The sequence below is a fragment of the Paramormyrops kingsleyae genome, chromosome 9 (assembly GCF_048594095.1).
Source record: "Paramormyrops kingsleyae isolate MSU_618 chromosome 9, PKINGS_0.4, whole genome shotgun sequence".
In the NCBI taxonomy this organism is placed as follows: domain Eukaryota; kingdom Metazoa; phylum Chordata; class Actinopteri; order Osteoglossiformes; family Mormyridae; genus Paramormyrops; species Paramormyrops kingsleyae.
This window is the reverse complement of record NC_132805.1, coordinates 22,782,934-22,799,045: the sequence shown is the minus strand read 5'-3', so window position 1 is coordinate 22,799,045 and position 16,112 is coordinate 22,782,934. Positions and strand designations below refer to the sequence as shown.

The following is a 16,112-nucleotide window of genomic DNA, read 5'->3' as shown; positions in this document are numbered from 1 at the left end:
ATATATATATATATATATATATATATATATATATATATATATACACACACACACAGTGGTACCTCATTAGAACTCGAATTCCTTAAAAGTCGAACCAACCAGTTCGAAAAAAAATTACCTAGAGCTCGAAGTCAAACCATGAACGCCGACCTGAGATAACTTGTATGCATGGGGAAATGAGTCACACGGCCCTATCTCAGCTGAAACAAAGAGTAAAGCTTCAGTCTCAGCCTCGCATTCGCTGTGATAGCACCATGCATGTTTACACTAACTGAATACATATATTTAGACAGTAAAAATACATTTAGACAATGATAGACAGTAACAGTAATTATTATTATATAATAAAATACATTTTAAAATAAAGATTTCTTATTTATTATTTTAATATTAATAATAAACCATTAATATGTTTAATTATAATAATATTGTTGTGCCAAGCGGGGACAGAATGGAGACAAAGGCGCAGAATTCAGGGTATCGGCGTATACGGGGTTTAATTACAGGTAAGGCAGGCAAAACGCAGACGGACAATACAATGACTGGACTGCGGAAACAAACTGAAACACAGACGAAATACAGAGGACTAATGATAACAACCATAAACAGCTGATCACAAGAGGATTCCACATGGGGTTAAGGAGGGGGCGTGGCATACGGAAGGAGCGGACGGGGCAGGATACATTGTTTAGATTTTCTTACTTTACAAATTATTGTTTTGATATATGTGCTTAGATATGTTTAGTACAGTATATGCTCTTCTTGTTTTATCCGGTTCATTTTGTGTGTAAATGCTAAAAAAAAAAAAATACATATTTAGGTGTAATTTTTGAGGGCCGGGAACCAATTAATTGGTTTTCCATTATTTCTTATGGGGAAAATTCGATAAGAACTCGAACTTTTTAGGATTCAATCCGGAGTTCTGAACAGATTAAATTCGAGTTCTGAGGTACCACTGTATGTGATTGTTTTCATTCAGTAATTGTTTAACTAAAAGTATACCTTTTTCAGTCCAGTTTTCATAGAATAATGTCTTTTTTACTTTAATGTATCTGTTATTCCAGATTAAGTAAGTGTGAGGGGAGAAATAATTTTTATAAATCAGCAACCAAGCAAGAAGTGCCTGCTTGTGAAAATTAGCAAGTTTCACGGGAAGTCATCCTATATCAAAATTACATTTTAACAATAATTCTAATCCTCCAACCTTTTGAAATATTAAGTTCAGTATAAGGGACCACATGCTCTCGATCTTTGTACTTGAGATAATTCTGGATCCATCTTGTTTTAAATACAACATTAGAAGATCTACAGTCTAAAACAGGGGTCTCCAGCTCCGGTCCTGGGGCCTCATGTATAAACGGTGCTTACGCACAAAAATGTTGCGCACGCCCGTTTCCACGCTCACGTCGAGATGTATAAAAACTAAACTTGGCGTACCGCCACGCACATTCTCACGGTAACCCTAGACAAGGCGTACGCAAGTTTCTGCTCGATTTGGCAAAATGGAGGCACCTACTGGCAAAAGAGTGCTACTGCAGTTTCACTGTGTCACACTCGCATTCATGACGCGGTCTGCATGAAATACACCGAAATTAATTGGCCATCGGTCACCTGATCGTAATCAATCTGTGACAATAAAACGGTGCAGGGAAAGACAAAAAATATTCCAACCATGGCTGCTCTTGCATTGTTAGAGGACATTGCAAATGGAAGAGTCAGAAGAGAGCGCGTATTCAGGGATCACAGTGATTTCTTGGCTCATGATGATGACTGGTTACTAAGTCGATTCAGATTTCCAAGAGCTATCCTCTTGGAGTTGTGTGCTGAACTGGAGCCAGCTTTACGGAGGAAGACTGCAAGAAATTGCGCCTTACCGGTACCTGTACAAGTTCTCTCCACCCTCGGATTTTTAGCCACAGGTGCTTTTCAGCGTGAACTTGCGGACCGATCAGGCATTTCTCAGTCATCACTGAGTCGTGCCATGCCAGCTGTATGGGATGGCATAATCCGCTTGTCATCGAGATATATAAATTTTCCCTACACTGGGTGAACAGGCAAACATTAAAGCGCAATTCGCAGCGATGTCCGGTTTTCCAAATGTAGTCGAATTATCGACTGCGCGCACATTGCTATAAAGTCACCTTCAGAGAACGAATTTGCTTATGCTTATGTAAATAGAAAGCACTTTCACTTTATTAATGTACTCTATTAATGCACTAGGGGCACCTCTTGTACTATTGTCTGTAAGAATAAACAAAGAGAATAAACTAAAGTAACACCGCATCTGCGCCCTACGTGTTATTCATAAACATGCAAGTAATTCAAACAAGTATGGTACGAAAAAAACTCACCCGCGCTGACATCGACGTCCCCCTCACCCGATAAAAGTGTGTCCCCAATCATCGCAGCAACTAGTTGCTCAAAGGGTGTGATACCGGGAGTTCCGCAACCTCCGCCTGTGCTTTTAAGACTCTTAAGCGGCTTTCAGACCGAACGCGACATGCGCTGCGCTCGCCGCGGGGTTTGCGCTTCCTCCGAAAAAACAGTGAGTGCGCTTCACGCGCCACGCTTGCCGCGGGGCTCAGTGCAAAGAGTAGGCGTGGCTTTCTAAACTCTTCTGTTTTGTTGTTGTCACAGCTCGCGGTCAGTCATGACAATGTTTAAAAGAAAAGCACTTGCACTAGCTCTGTTAGCGCCAAGAAAGAAGAGGCTGTGGGTGCATGACACCCTCTTATCCAGAGAGCAGCTTGGGGAATTCAGGCTAGTAAAGGAACTCCGTTGTCACAGCGACCGGTTCCAGGTGTACTTTCGACTCAGCATGGAGCAGTTCGACAGCCTGCTAAGTAGAGTGGGACCTAGCATCACTAAGATGCGGACCAATTACCGAGAGTCAATTCCTCCAACGCAGCGTCTGGCAATTTGCTTGAGGTTGGCATTTTAATTGGAAATAAAACTTCATTTCAGTAGAGTATCTAATTGAATTGAATTAATAATGTTTTGAATTAAACTGCCGGCATTCAAATTTCCCGCCAAAATACTCCGCCCACTTTATTGTGCATGGGTATGCTATATATGATACCATAAAGTGATCTAAATGTAGTAATGGTTTTCACTAACAGTTAACAACATACATGCCTTTAGCTTTCAGTAATAATAAATATATAGCTCCTGTGTCTTAAAAAGTACCTCAGTGGGCTAACACAAAGGTCGTGGGTTTAAATCCCAGGAAGCACACATTAAAACGGAAAGATAGTAAATCTCTGCTGTAAGTCACTTTGGACAAAAGCCTCAGCTAAATGACATGTAATAATAAATATATAATGGTGAGAAAATGCTCCATGCAATTTAAAAAATCGTTTGGATGCATATCTAAATTATCTAATGTCATTAATTTCAGATACCTTGCAACTGGAGACTCCTACACCACCATTGCCTCCAGTTACCGGGTGGGCATCTCCACTGTGGCAGAGATTGTGCCAGATGTGTCCAAAGCCATTTGGGACAGCCTGGTACATGAATATCTGCCAGTACCAACTACTACTCTTTGGCAGGAGATTGCTCTTGGCTTCAAGGAGAGGTGGAACTTCCCCAATTGTGTGGGAGCAATGGATGGGAAGCATGTGGTGATCCAAGCACCACATAATTCTGGTTCCCAGTATTTCAATTACAAGGGAACATACTCCATTGTACTTCTGGCGGTTGTGGATGCAAGGTACCTTTTTAGGGTGGTGGATGTTGGAGCTTTTGGTCGGAGCAGTGATGGAGGGACCCTTGCTGCATCCACCTTTGGAGAAGCCCTGCGTGAAGGGAGGCTGGATTTGCCTGAGGATTCTCCTCTCCCAGGTGCTGACCACCTAGGACCCATGCCCCATGTTTTTGTGGGAGATGAGGCTTTTCCCCTGAGGTAATTGTTGCTCATGCACTTTCTAGATGGTGTATATTGTTGAATTTTAACCTGTCCTTCTTATTCTCATTTTAATACAAGGAGGAATGTTTTGAGGCCCTACCCCGGAAGAGACCTCTCCCAGCCAAAGAGGATTTTCAACTACCGCCTTTCACGTGCCAGGAGAGTTGTTGAAAATGCCTTTGGCATTCTTGCTGCACAGTGGAGGATCTACCACCGGGTAATTGGAGTGTGCCCTGTAAATGTCATTGTCAAAGCAACAGTGGCCCTTCACAACTTCCAGAGGTGGAATTATCTACCAGAAGCTCCCATCTCACAAGAAGAGAAGATCCCTTCACTTCAACCTGTGAGAAGAGTGGGAGCCAACAACTCCACCCAAGAGGCCATAGCTGTACGGGAGGCCTTCAAAAGCTACTTCTGCTCAGCCGCTGGAGGGGTGCCCTGGCAGTACACTACAGTCTGACATGCAACCCCCACTTGCTGCTGCTGCTCATCCTCTTCACAATAAAACAAAGGCTCTTTTAAGAGCCACTTACTTACTCATATAAAGGGCTGGTCAAGAAGACTATCTTTTGCATTCATAGTTAAAGGAAGTTCATCCCTACTGCATGTAATCCCATTTTGATCTAAACTAAGTTGGCAAAAGTCACTTCACACGAAGAATGCAACATGAATTGTCTCCTACATTACTTTTTAATAATATTATTAATAACAATAATAATAATGTTGTTGCTGATGCACATTACATCTTAATCAAAATATATTCAAAAATAATGAACTCATTTATTTCAACAATGAACATCAATCAGTTTTCTTGAATAAACAATGATAAAACTAAAGACTCAAACAAATGAACTTGAAAACTCACTATGAAAACTCTGCTCTGTGTAAACTTGTCATAAACTCTAGTTTAACCTCACTTCTCCTTTCTGGTGGCAGGTTTCTTAAACGTGGGGCTAAGCTTAGAAGAAATAGCTCTTCCTCATCTGTTGGCTGTTCGAGCACTTTCAAAATTTTGTTTTCAAACTCTTCTCTCTGCCTTTTCATTCCCTGTCTTGAACCCTGTCTAGTGGAGGGTACTGGGGAAGCCCTTGAGGTGCAGGTGGATGGGCCAGGCTCCTGAGACGCAGCAGGGGCCAGAAATAAAGGCTCAGGTGCCAACTCGGCCAGAGGTGAAGAGGTAGTCTGGGTGGTGGGAATTACTTCAGTCAAGTAAAGACTGAAAGTGTCATCGGAAGGGGTGCCCGATGATGATGCTGGCAAAGGAGCTGAGGTAGCCTGGGGACTGGAGGGTCTATTTTGTGAGGATGGGGACATATTGGAGGAGGTGGCCCTCTCCCTGACATAAGGCTCCAGAAAGCTCATGATTGGAAAGTACTTCTATATTATTTTCGGCTCTGCCCCTGCACCACTCTTTTTTTCTCTGACTTTCTTCCTCTCCTTTATATACCTGTCCCTGAGATTTTTCCAGGTCTTTTTACATTCATCCTCTATTAAAGTGGAGAAAACATGTCAAGTTTAAAGATAAAATATGTTTTAAGACAGGGGTGGCCAATCTTATCCACAAAGGGCCGGTGTGTATGCAGGTTTTTGGGATAACCTGTAGGTCAGCTGTTCAAACCCAGGTGTGAGGACTCTTCAGCCAATCAGTCCTCTAATTAGTAATCTAATTAGGGAGTTGCAACGAAAACCCGCATACACACCGGTGTTCTGTCGATATATGCTGCCTTGTCGAAAAATGCTACCGTAGTGCTAATCGATAGCCCTAACACTAACTCTTACCCTAACCCCCCAAAACCCCTACCTTAAACCTAACCCTAATCCCAAGACGGTGGAACTGCACGTGCGCAGAAAAGCTCGATAGCACGTCTCGATAGGTAGTATTTTTCAACAGAACACCGGCCCTTTGCGGATAAGATTGGCCACCCCTGTTTTAAAACATCCCAACCTGCAAAGGGTCATTTACCTATACATAGGTAGCCCTATACCTATGAAAACCATATCTCATTATTTCAATTAATAAATCTAAAATAGCCTGTAGCTATCACATGATATTTCAGTCATATATACTGCCAACAATAAGCAACAAAACACACCTGGCATGCCTATATCAAGAGAAATCTTTCTCCAACATATCATCTTCCTCCCGATGTCCCGGTAAGACGATAATGCCGTGTTATAGATTTCTGGATATTCAGAGACTGACAAGATGAGTTTCTCCTCCATACTCGCTTTGTGTGTGGGTGTGTTTCGAAGGGGCAGACCGAACACTAGCCCGCTTCGATGCTTTGATTCTATTGGTCGCGTGAAAATGCGTCACGGCGCGCAGCGGTCAAAGTTCAACAAATTTCAACTTTGACCGCGGTGCGCGCACAAGGCCGCCGAGCGCTGTGCTCGGCGCAGCGCAAAATCGCTCTTGCGCCGCGCAAGCCATAGAGAATAATAGGTTTCAGAGCAAAGCGCTGCGCATGTCGCGTTCGGTCTGAAAGCCGCTTTACGGTGAGCGGCCGCTCGTTTTTTCACGTCGATTTTAATGTCCGACCACTTCTTTTTAATTTTGGCCACCGTGCCATTTTCAGAACCAACACTTTTAACTGACTCTGCCACGCTGTGCCACTCCGTCAACTTTCGTTTATTGCTGATGCCACTTATACCACCAAATAATATCACTTTTCTTTTCTCGATTCTGTTAACATGACCTCTACTTCGCACTCACTGAAATACTTCTTTTTCCCACGTGGTTTATTCATTGTTGTTTAAGAAAAACATAGAACAAAACGGGCATTTATACAGATTTACATATGCAAATATTCATAATTATGGCCGGGTCGGGGGGGTGGCTGTGGGCTCGTTCACGTACGTTAAATTTCATGCTCATTGGGATTTATAAAGGGAATGTGCGTAGATCTGTGCTTACGCACAGTTTTATGCATCTGGATTTTTTCTTGCTTACGCACATTCCTATAGTTTTGTCCGTACGCCTTGTTTTAGTGTGAATTCTACGCTCGTCATTATACATGAGGCCCCTGGAGAGCTACCGTCCAGTAAGTTTTCTATCCTACCCGGCTTCTGATGAGCCACACCTGTTCTCAGGTAAATACCAGGAATAGGTGTGGCTCATCAGAAGCCAAGTGGGACAGAAAACCTACTGGATAGTAGCTCTCCAGGATCGGAGTTGGAGACCCCTGGTCTAAAACATTCAGACCACCTTCATCCAGTGGACGACAGATAATCTTGTTTTCAAATGTTTGAATTATGGGAGAACAATTAAGATCACTTCTAGTATTCGAGATTTTTAAGATCATAATACCAAGATATTTAATGACATCTTTTACAGGAATGTTACATATGGATCAGAGCATGTGAGCGGAGTGGAGCGGTGAGAATTTCCGCTCCTCGCTCACGAAGCTGTTGGCTCCGCCCGCTCCTCTGCTCTAATTTGCACTAAGCCGCTCCGCTCAACACCGCTCCTCGCTCCACTAGAATTTCCTCCCGCTCCAGTCAAATAGCTCCACGCTCGCTCCAATTTAAAAGAGGGACAAATAATCTGCATGCTGAACAAATGTCACCTTAAACCGAAGCCTTATAGCCTATCATAAAGAAATATGAGCAACGGCAACATTGTCACTCAGAACAGAAAATATTTATTTTTAAACAACATATAGGCAACAACGGACAGGTTTGGCAATGGCATTCCACGCAAAAATAAGCTTAAACATAAAGGAATCAGTGGGCTTAATAGCCTAAAGGCTAAGCATCCACGTCTTAGATTCCTCAATTTTTTTCTGTTGATGCTGCTGACAAGATGAGTTTCTCCTCCATACTCTTGTCATTAATTGATGATGATGCGTAATTTTCAGAAGCGCAAGCGTAAATTTCAGAAGCAAGCGTAATTTTCAGAGGTGCAAGCGTAATTTACGCTTGTGAAACGTACATTTGACGTACATTTTTACGAGTTATTTTTGACAGCGATCTTACTCCATAAATTTCTACCTATATATATATATATTTGAAAAGTAGACCGTCCAAGGTTTCCGAGGGTGTTTTTTAAATGTGTATATGACAAAAACTCGCAGAGTTATTTAAACGGTTTGGCGAAATTTCTGTCTGAAATGTCTGCCGGCCCCAGAGGGTTAATAAAATCGCGTAATCTCCACAATTATCGGTAACCCATTACTTGACGTGGAACAAATACTTGGTAATCACTACAGTAGTACAAATCATGTCTTGTGACAACAAGTCACAACAAGACAACAAGTAATGTCTTATGAGGTGATTAAAGTTGTCAAGTAAACATTTCATTTTTGTATCAGGTGAGGTGTTAAATGACCCATTGAAGACCGTGGCCCCAGTCTTACATTCTATTAAGGTTAGAATTCAATGTATGTATGTCTTCATTTAGAAGTATAGTTTAGTAAGGTAATAGTCGAAATTTCTTCAGGTGAAAGAAGCTTGGGAAGTCATAGGCCTGGACCTCATTGGACCACTACGTGAGACAAGCAGAGGGAACAAATACATATTGACCATGACGGATCTCTATACGAAATGGGTTGTCGCCGAACCGCTGATGTCAAAGACTGCGAGTGAGGTGTCTACGGCCATCATCCTGAAGCTGTATTCATTTGGCTGTCAGGAAAATCATCACTGACCAAGGGAAAGAGTTTGTCAATGAGGTACCAACAATTGTTGTTTTCAGACATTTTGTCCTATAACTTGAACTTCTGATGTGTTCCCATCCACTAATCACTGCCAAATCTGTTGTATGAATTATTGCTGATTATTCATCCACAGCTGAATGACAACATTTTCAGACTTCTGAAGATTAAGCATGCTGTCTGAAGTGCTTACCATCCACAAACCAATGGCCAGGTGATACTGCCTTTTCAATACTTTGGTACCACTTTGGATGTTTGCTGTAAATTTTTTACAACTGTTATTGACAATATTTTTGCATGTGTCTGATATTTGCAGGATGAAAGGACAAATCAAAATATTAAACTCTGAAGAAATACGTCAACGAAAGCCACATTGACTGGGACCTCCACCTGCCTGCAGTTGTCTATGGCATTAACACTGCCAAGCAAGTGGGTGTATTTGTTCTTATTGTTTTTTGCAACCCCCTTTATGCTTTTCACTTCCACCTTATGATTCAGTGTTGTAATTTGAACTTTTTCATAAACAGTCTTCCACCAGGCATACTCCCTACTTCTTGTTGTTCCATCGACATCCTCGTTTACCTGAAGTTATTAACACATGTCCTATGGAAGACAACTTTGAAGTTGGGGATCCAGAAGAAGACCTTGATGCCAGGGTGAAGGAATCAAGACTTTAAAATGAAAAGGTCATGGCCCGTTGAAAAGACAACAGGTATTTTATACAAGCAGTGTACAGTTAAGTTCAATGCACTTTTTATTTTCTGTTGTAGGTACTGTGCAACATTGAGAAAGCACAGAAGCAGCAGCAGAAGACTTACGGAAGTCGGAAGAGGAAGAATGTCCGAGTATGCAATGTCAGTGTTGGTGATGATGTCCTCATTTCGGGAAACCCCAAAAAACACTGATTCAAAGACTCCCTAACCCACCACCATCAGGGACCATTTACGGTGACCAGCATTTCCTCAAAAGGTGTGGCTGTTGTGGTGAAAGACAATGGGACACGTCACCAACTCAACATCTCCCGTTTAAGGCCATACTACCGATTAGAAAGTAAGGGTGTTTCCTAAGCTTGTGTCTATGACTTCTGTTCTGGTGAATGTCATGATAACAAATGTAGAACTTAACTGATTAAGCTTTTCCCTGTAGATCGTGGATAGGCTCAGTTGTTTCTGCAGGACTATATGTACTGGACATCAGAACACAACACCGACCATGTTTACACTTCCCTGGGACAGAAGTGGGAAAATGATCTGGGTCCTCATCAGGATAAACTGGCAAGTGCCATTTCAATCTTGCCGCATTACATCTGCTGATTTCCAGTTTGTGAAGCTCATGTGCAGGTTGTGATTGGCTGTACAGTGTGCTTACTGAAGTGGTTTGATAATTAGTGGAATTTTTATTGCGTTTAGCTGAAATACATCCTGGACACAGACCGTCCTGCAGGAGAGCTGGTTGTGAAGGACACTGACGTCTGCCTTACACGTGAAGACTTCTGGAGTCTAGGATTAAATCGGTGTATGGATTCCAATGTGAGTATACTGATGTGGAAAAATTTTAGTTAATTTATTTTCATATAAAATAAATGCATATGGTCAAGCTCTTGTTCTTTGTGATTGTAGATTGGAAATGCCTGCTTCAAGGTGGTGAAAGAGGTTGCTCGAAGACATGTAATTACCCGTGGTATTTCATATAGTTGTTTTTTTTTTTTTTTTACTAAATGTACTTTTGATATAAATTCGTAATACTGTTTTAAATAGGGGAAAGATGTTCACATTGTCGACATGTATGTCGTGCCTACTTGGAAGACGAAGAATGTGGACCCACTGGTTGGCATGCCAGTAAGTGCTTTTGCGTAATGTACGTGCAGGTGATGCAATCTTACACAAACACAAAAATCTATGTGTTTGTCTCAACTGCAGGATGACCTGGGATCAAAGGATGCCATATTGTTTCCTGCATGGAGCAGTCGGCAGGATCAGATAGACCACTATCTACTTTGTGTTGAGTTGCAATTTTTATTGATATTCAACAAATGTTTTTGTTACTGAACAGTAATGTGATTCATTGCTTATATTCTCCTTTTAAATTATGCTCTCTGCAGGTTTTATTGGTGGCAAAAAGAGAGATCCTCTTTCTTGACTCTCTTATTCCTGATGGTTTTGGAGATGAGGCCTACAGAACCATATTTAGGTCCAGAGATTACAGAGACATTTGGCCTTGTTCTATGGCTTATTGTATAGCAGACTTTGTAATTGTTTAAACAATTTTTTTCTTCTTCTAAACCCTTGTTCTTTGGGTACAGGTTTCATGAGGAGCCTTGTTCTGAGGCTGTAGACTCCAGGAGGAGCCTTGTTCTATGGCTATAGGTTTCATGAGAAGCCTTGTTCTGTGGCTGTACTGTATGTTTCAGCTCTAAAATTTGGCCTGTTATTCATTCAAATCCTGGTTGTAATGGACTTTCATTTTATTTGACAGGTGCATTGCATACTGCATTAACCCAGGACCTTGGACTGAGAAGACGGGCAGAGACCTTCCTGTAAATATTCTTATGTATTATGCTAATAGTTATATTAAACACTGCCATTTTTGCATTTTTGCTTGATTCACAAATTGTGTATCCGTGCTTAAAGTTTGAGAATGTGACAGTGTACAAAAAAAGTACCATTATTTGTACTTGCACATCTATAGGAAAAATGCCCTACACTGGCTGCAATTTTAAAAATCGTGTTACAGTTTAATGGAAAAGTGTGATATTGAATTATGTTTCTCCAGGATTTTCCTCGACAGACCTCTGGAAACCATTGCGGTGTCCTTATGCTCATGGTATGTACGTTCCCTTTGAAAGTGACTGATAGTATGGAATATTATTTAGCATTTCATAACGCATAGAGAATGTAATCATTAGGATTCTTTTAAGAAGCTGATGCAAACTGTGTAGATAGTGACCTTGTAATCTTTAGATAATGCAGACCAGTTACCATACCTGCAAACTTGTCGCTTTTCGGCGACAATCGCCGTTTTCATTGTCAATTGGGTCATTCACGTGAATCGTGTAGAACCGGAGAGTTTTTTTTTGGGGGGGGGGGGGGGGGGGGGATGCTTGCGTTAATTGACATCTGGGACGATCGGAATCTCAACTGAGCTCGCGCCTGTCAAGAGAGGGAGGTGGGGGTGGGCTTGCGTGCCATGTAGGCCATTATTGGACAATTCTTATAAATGACATTTTTTCTGGACCAATCGGAATCTCAGCGCTTGCTTCAGGATCTTGGAACACTACCATCTGTGTTCGCGCTTATCAAGAGACACCTGACCTAATGTGGAAACTCTGATGGAAATTGAATTCAAGGTAAGTCAGTCTTTTTGGAGCTAAACAACATATATTTGTTTGCTTAAGTCAAATAACGTCAGCTAGCGTTTTTTTCCCCCCATACAGTTAGCCTACGCTTCGAGCAAAATGCTTAATAGCAAGCAATTCAAGCGGATCCAATGCTGGAATTTCCGTTAGCAAGATGGCAAATTTTCTAGCCATCTAACATTATTAGCTAGTTGTAATGTTAATTCCTGCATTGTCTGACCGTCTTGCTAACTAAAGTTAACCATTTAGCTTGCTACGTAAGTATATAGTATTTCAGATAGCCAACTTAGGTTGTAACCTTATTAGCCCCTAACTTAAGCCAGGTGCTCTGCCCTGAGTTCTGGCTACTACTCCAATTCTGAGCTACCCTGATTAACGACACGTTATGGAGGTTGTCGTGTGCGCAGCAGTCATTCAAGTCATTCACTTTTAAAGCGTTTTTGATGTGTTGATGTGGGTAGATGTGACTGTTTAGACAACAGCTGATGCGAGAGTAATACAGTGTAACATAAAGCAATTTGACGTCTTGTTGCATTGGATGCACCGCATTACTTGTAAACAATGTCTATTTAGAATCTGGCGAACGTGCAAGGCTAATGCACCAATCTCGCCGACAGCAAATTTCTGTATAATAAAGGGCTACATTTTGCATCCAAAGCTGTCATTTGAAATCTTTGCATTGCATTGTGTGCTACAGCCTTGTAATGAATATTCATGTTAAATCCCACCCAGGGCAGCTCAGAATTAGAGTAGCCTTATATCTTGAAAACACCAATCAGTCCTTGGTTCGATGAGATTGGCTAACTTATCCTGTGTTCATTTTCCATTTTAGAATGAGGGAGCTGAATGAGGAGCACTCATTGTATGTAGCACAACTAGACTCGGCTGGGAGGTGCAAATGGAGCTGGGCATGGCTCAAGGTGGAAGTGAGGACAAAGCTTTAAGAAAGCAAGCAGCCTTGTATGAGATGGAGAGACGGAGGGTGTTCGACTGCCAGCCATCCTCAAGCGCTGCCGCAGCCAGAAGAACCAAGGCAGAAGAGGAGGCTCTGCCCAGAAGGAGGCATGCGGCCAAACAACGAAAGCGAGCTTGTGAAACCCTTGTCCAGGCTAAGAAGAAGAAAAAAATGAATGTTTTTCAGTAAAACATACTATTTTTCAGTATGTTTTTCATTAAAGAAAATGAATGTTTTTAATTTCCCTCCATGGCGTTTGTGTGCGTGTGTGTTTGTGAAACCCTTGTCCAGGCTAAGAAGGAAAAAATAAATGTTTTTCAGTATAATATGATTTGTGTTTTGGTTCTCTTGTTGTTTTCCTATTTTAGTGTCATGCGCCTAACACCCCCCCCCCCCCCCGGACACTGTCACCTTTTTTTCTCTGATGAGTTTGCAGGTCTGAGTTACTGCTGCGCACACTGTAACAAAAAACAAGCATGAATAAGCACCTGTGTTGGCTTAGAAGTTTCTGTATCTGTTAGCCATTTTGTTAGCCTTTAGTGTATGAATATGTACTTTATTAGTGCTGCAGCTTATCACTATGTAGAAGGACAAATACCTTATTAACCACCTGGCCAGACAATCTGCCACAAGCAGAAGCTGCCATGGTTTGCTACTGAAGAAAGGGATTTGTCTGAGTTCACCTAAAGTTCACGGCTGAGTATTTAAAAAAAACGAGTAGAGATGGTCACGTCACCGTTATGTTCAGCCGAGGCACCAAACAGTGAAAGAGATGATTGACAAACTTATCACATAGGGGTGTGGATTAAGGGAGAAAACAACGATGGTGAATGGTTGAGGGAATGATGATGCTTAAGTGGCAAGGTATTATTACACAATAAGAAAATGTATAAAGATTGGTGTAAAACAGTATCGGACATACTTGGTTGTAACTTCATTGTTGTAATAAAGACTGAATTTGGATCTACACCAGCGGCTTCTGACTTTTTGATTTGGCGGGGAAGGAAAAACCACAACAATAGATTGATAGATTACATAGCCTTTATTGTCCTATAAGGATATTTGTCTTCAGTCTGATTAATACAAACACAGGTACATTACAGGCCTTCACCATGTTAGACATGTTAGACCCGAATACATAAAATGCACACATAAACATATACACACATTTAATGTCAACGCCAGAAGGTGTAACAGAATTTCCATTTCACAGTATGGCCTGTGCATCTGTACTTGCATGCCCTTCACATTCACTGAGGTACGTATTATTTCTCATTATTACACGGCTCTCTGGAATGCTTGATTCTGATTGGTCAGTTGAGACATTTGCAGGTTCGTTCTTTTCAAATACTGTAATAACCGCTCCAAAGTAATAACGCATAGTCACGTGGTACTATATCGTTTCGCGGAAGGATAAAAATGTTAATTTAAAACAAATATGCCAATAAAATGTTTCAAATTCATATTCATGTCCAGTTGTTTTTCCTTATGTGGCAAGTAGCCGTGTAATAAGCGGGATAATGTACAGGCAGCCGGTAGTTATCGCTAAATAAGCCCCTTCAGTGTGATAGAAGACCCTCGCGTCAGGTCCTGATCACACTGTCGGGGCTTATTTCTGCGATAACTACCGGCTGCCTGTACATTATCCCTTACTTGTGAATGCTGAAGGCTTACAAAAAATTGTGTTCCATTTTCATAATTATGATGTATTCTAGAGCGACATACCATTAATTCGGCAGTGGTGGTGCATCGTCCTCATGGAGCGTTTTCATATAGAGGGGTATGACAAGACTCTGCATGCGTGAAATGTTTCCCTAGTGTTTTGTTGCTTATTTTAATGTGTTGTTTGAAAATGTTATTTTAAAGCCATGGACACAGATTTGCATATTGGACTAATGAGTATAGGGAGTTGTTGCAGGGAACCCTTCAGCCTGTCTTTAGGGTATCTAGGTCATTCTCTGCAACAGTCCCAGCTCATGTGCAAGCCACCATTGACCGGGCAGCAGCCGAGAAGACACTGGTTGACTACATTGTCCAAGCAATGGGCACCCAGCAGCATTTGTTGGTATGTCACAGACATCTTGCTAAAGTCATGTGTTTTCATATATCAACATACCAGAACCTGCACGTTTTACTAGTTACTACATTACACTGCATGACCTTGCAGAAGGTCCTCGGTGGAAAGAAGTCTTCAAAATGGATAGAGCGTTTTCAGAAGAAGTCAGCCACCCGGGTCCCTGTGTACCTGGATTCAGAGGATCACCAGGACTCCCTGTTCTTCTACTTGCAGTCTCTTCTAAGAACTGCACCAACAGCTTTTGAAGTCGGGGATCAAGTGCAGTTCATCTTGGATGTTCTATTTCCAGAGGTTAGGCAATTTGATGTAGTGATTTCTGTTTATGAAATTAGTGCACAATCCTGTTGGAAAACCAATGGTTTTTATATTATCACTATACATAAGAGAAAAAAAACTTGTTTCTCTTAGTCCATCGTCCACACCCTTACTGCTCTTCGGGGCATATCTGCAGAAGAGGCAGAAGAATTGTTTCTTGCTGGTCCTGTTTACAACGAAAGGTAATGGCAGTTTTTTTGGTTTGCATGAATGCTTTATCCATTATACTTATAATTTTGCTGTTCTAGTGAAGTAGAAGAGTTCAGTCAGAAGATTGGACACCAAATAAAGAAAGAGGGAGGACCTTTTTTGTGATTTATTTACCTTTTTTTTTCCTTTATCAATGTGTCATATGCTTTCTCCCTTTGATTACATAAATTTTTTTGTAAATACCTTGTACATAGTTGTAAATACATTGTTTGCGAGTAGCCAGGAATGTTATCATGCCCAGGGGGGTTGGGTGGCCAGTTGACCTTGGACCCCCAGAGGTTTTTTTTCTCCTTACTGAGGAGTTTTTGGTTCCTCTCCTCTGTTGTCTTCTGGCCTTTTGTTTCTGGTTTTGTAATTTTAGATAAATTTGCATTGTGTTACGTGTTTTATGTTGTGCAAATAAAAGTTCTTCACTGTTGTTTTAGTGTGATTTCTTAGAAAATGCTGTACATATATCACAACCCCTTGTTAAGCAAAATAAGATATAAAATGACCTAAAGTATAATAGAAACATTAACTAGATGTACAGGAATTAGTGTAAATAATGCCCATGTCCATAATTAAAGTGGACATTTTTTAGCTTCCTTTCAGTTTAGCCCAGCAGGCAAAGGAAAATGACTTTGAAACACAAGGAACAACAG

The 16,112-nt window shown here is 41.3% G+C and overlaps 2 long non-coding RNA genes across 2 annotated transcripts; both read left to right on the top strand.

Moving 5' to 3' along the window:
• The first annotated feature begins 11,753 nt into the window (after positions 1-11,753).
• LOC140592510 (uncharacterized) lies at positions 11,754-13,200 on the top strand. The gene is made up of 2 exons (XR_011992818.1): positions 11,754-11,905; positions 12,747-13,200. It is a non-coding gene; the product is annotated as an uncharacterized lncRNA (long non-coding RNA).
• Positions 13,201-15,107: 1,907 nt separating this feature from the next.
• Positions 15,108-15,559, top strand: LOC140592525 (uncharacterized). Its single transcript, XR_011992840.1, has 3 exons — positions 15,108-15,237; positions 15,355-15,443; positions 15,510-15,559. It is a non-coding gene; the product is annotated as an uncharacterized lncRNA (long non-coding RNA).
• The last annotated feature ends 553 nt before the right edge of the window (positions 15,560-16,112 follow it).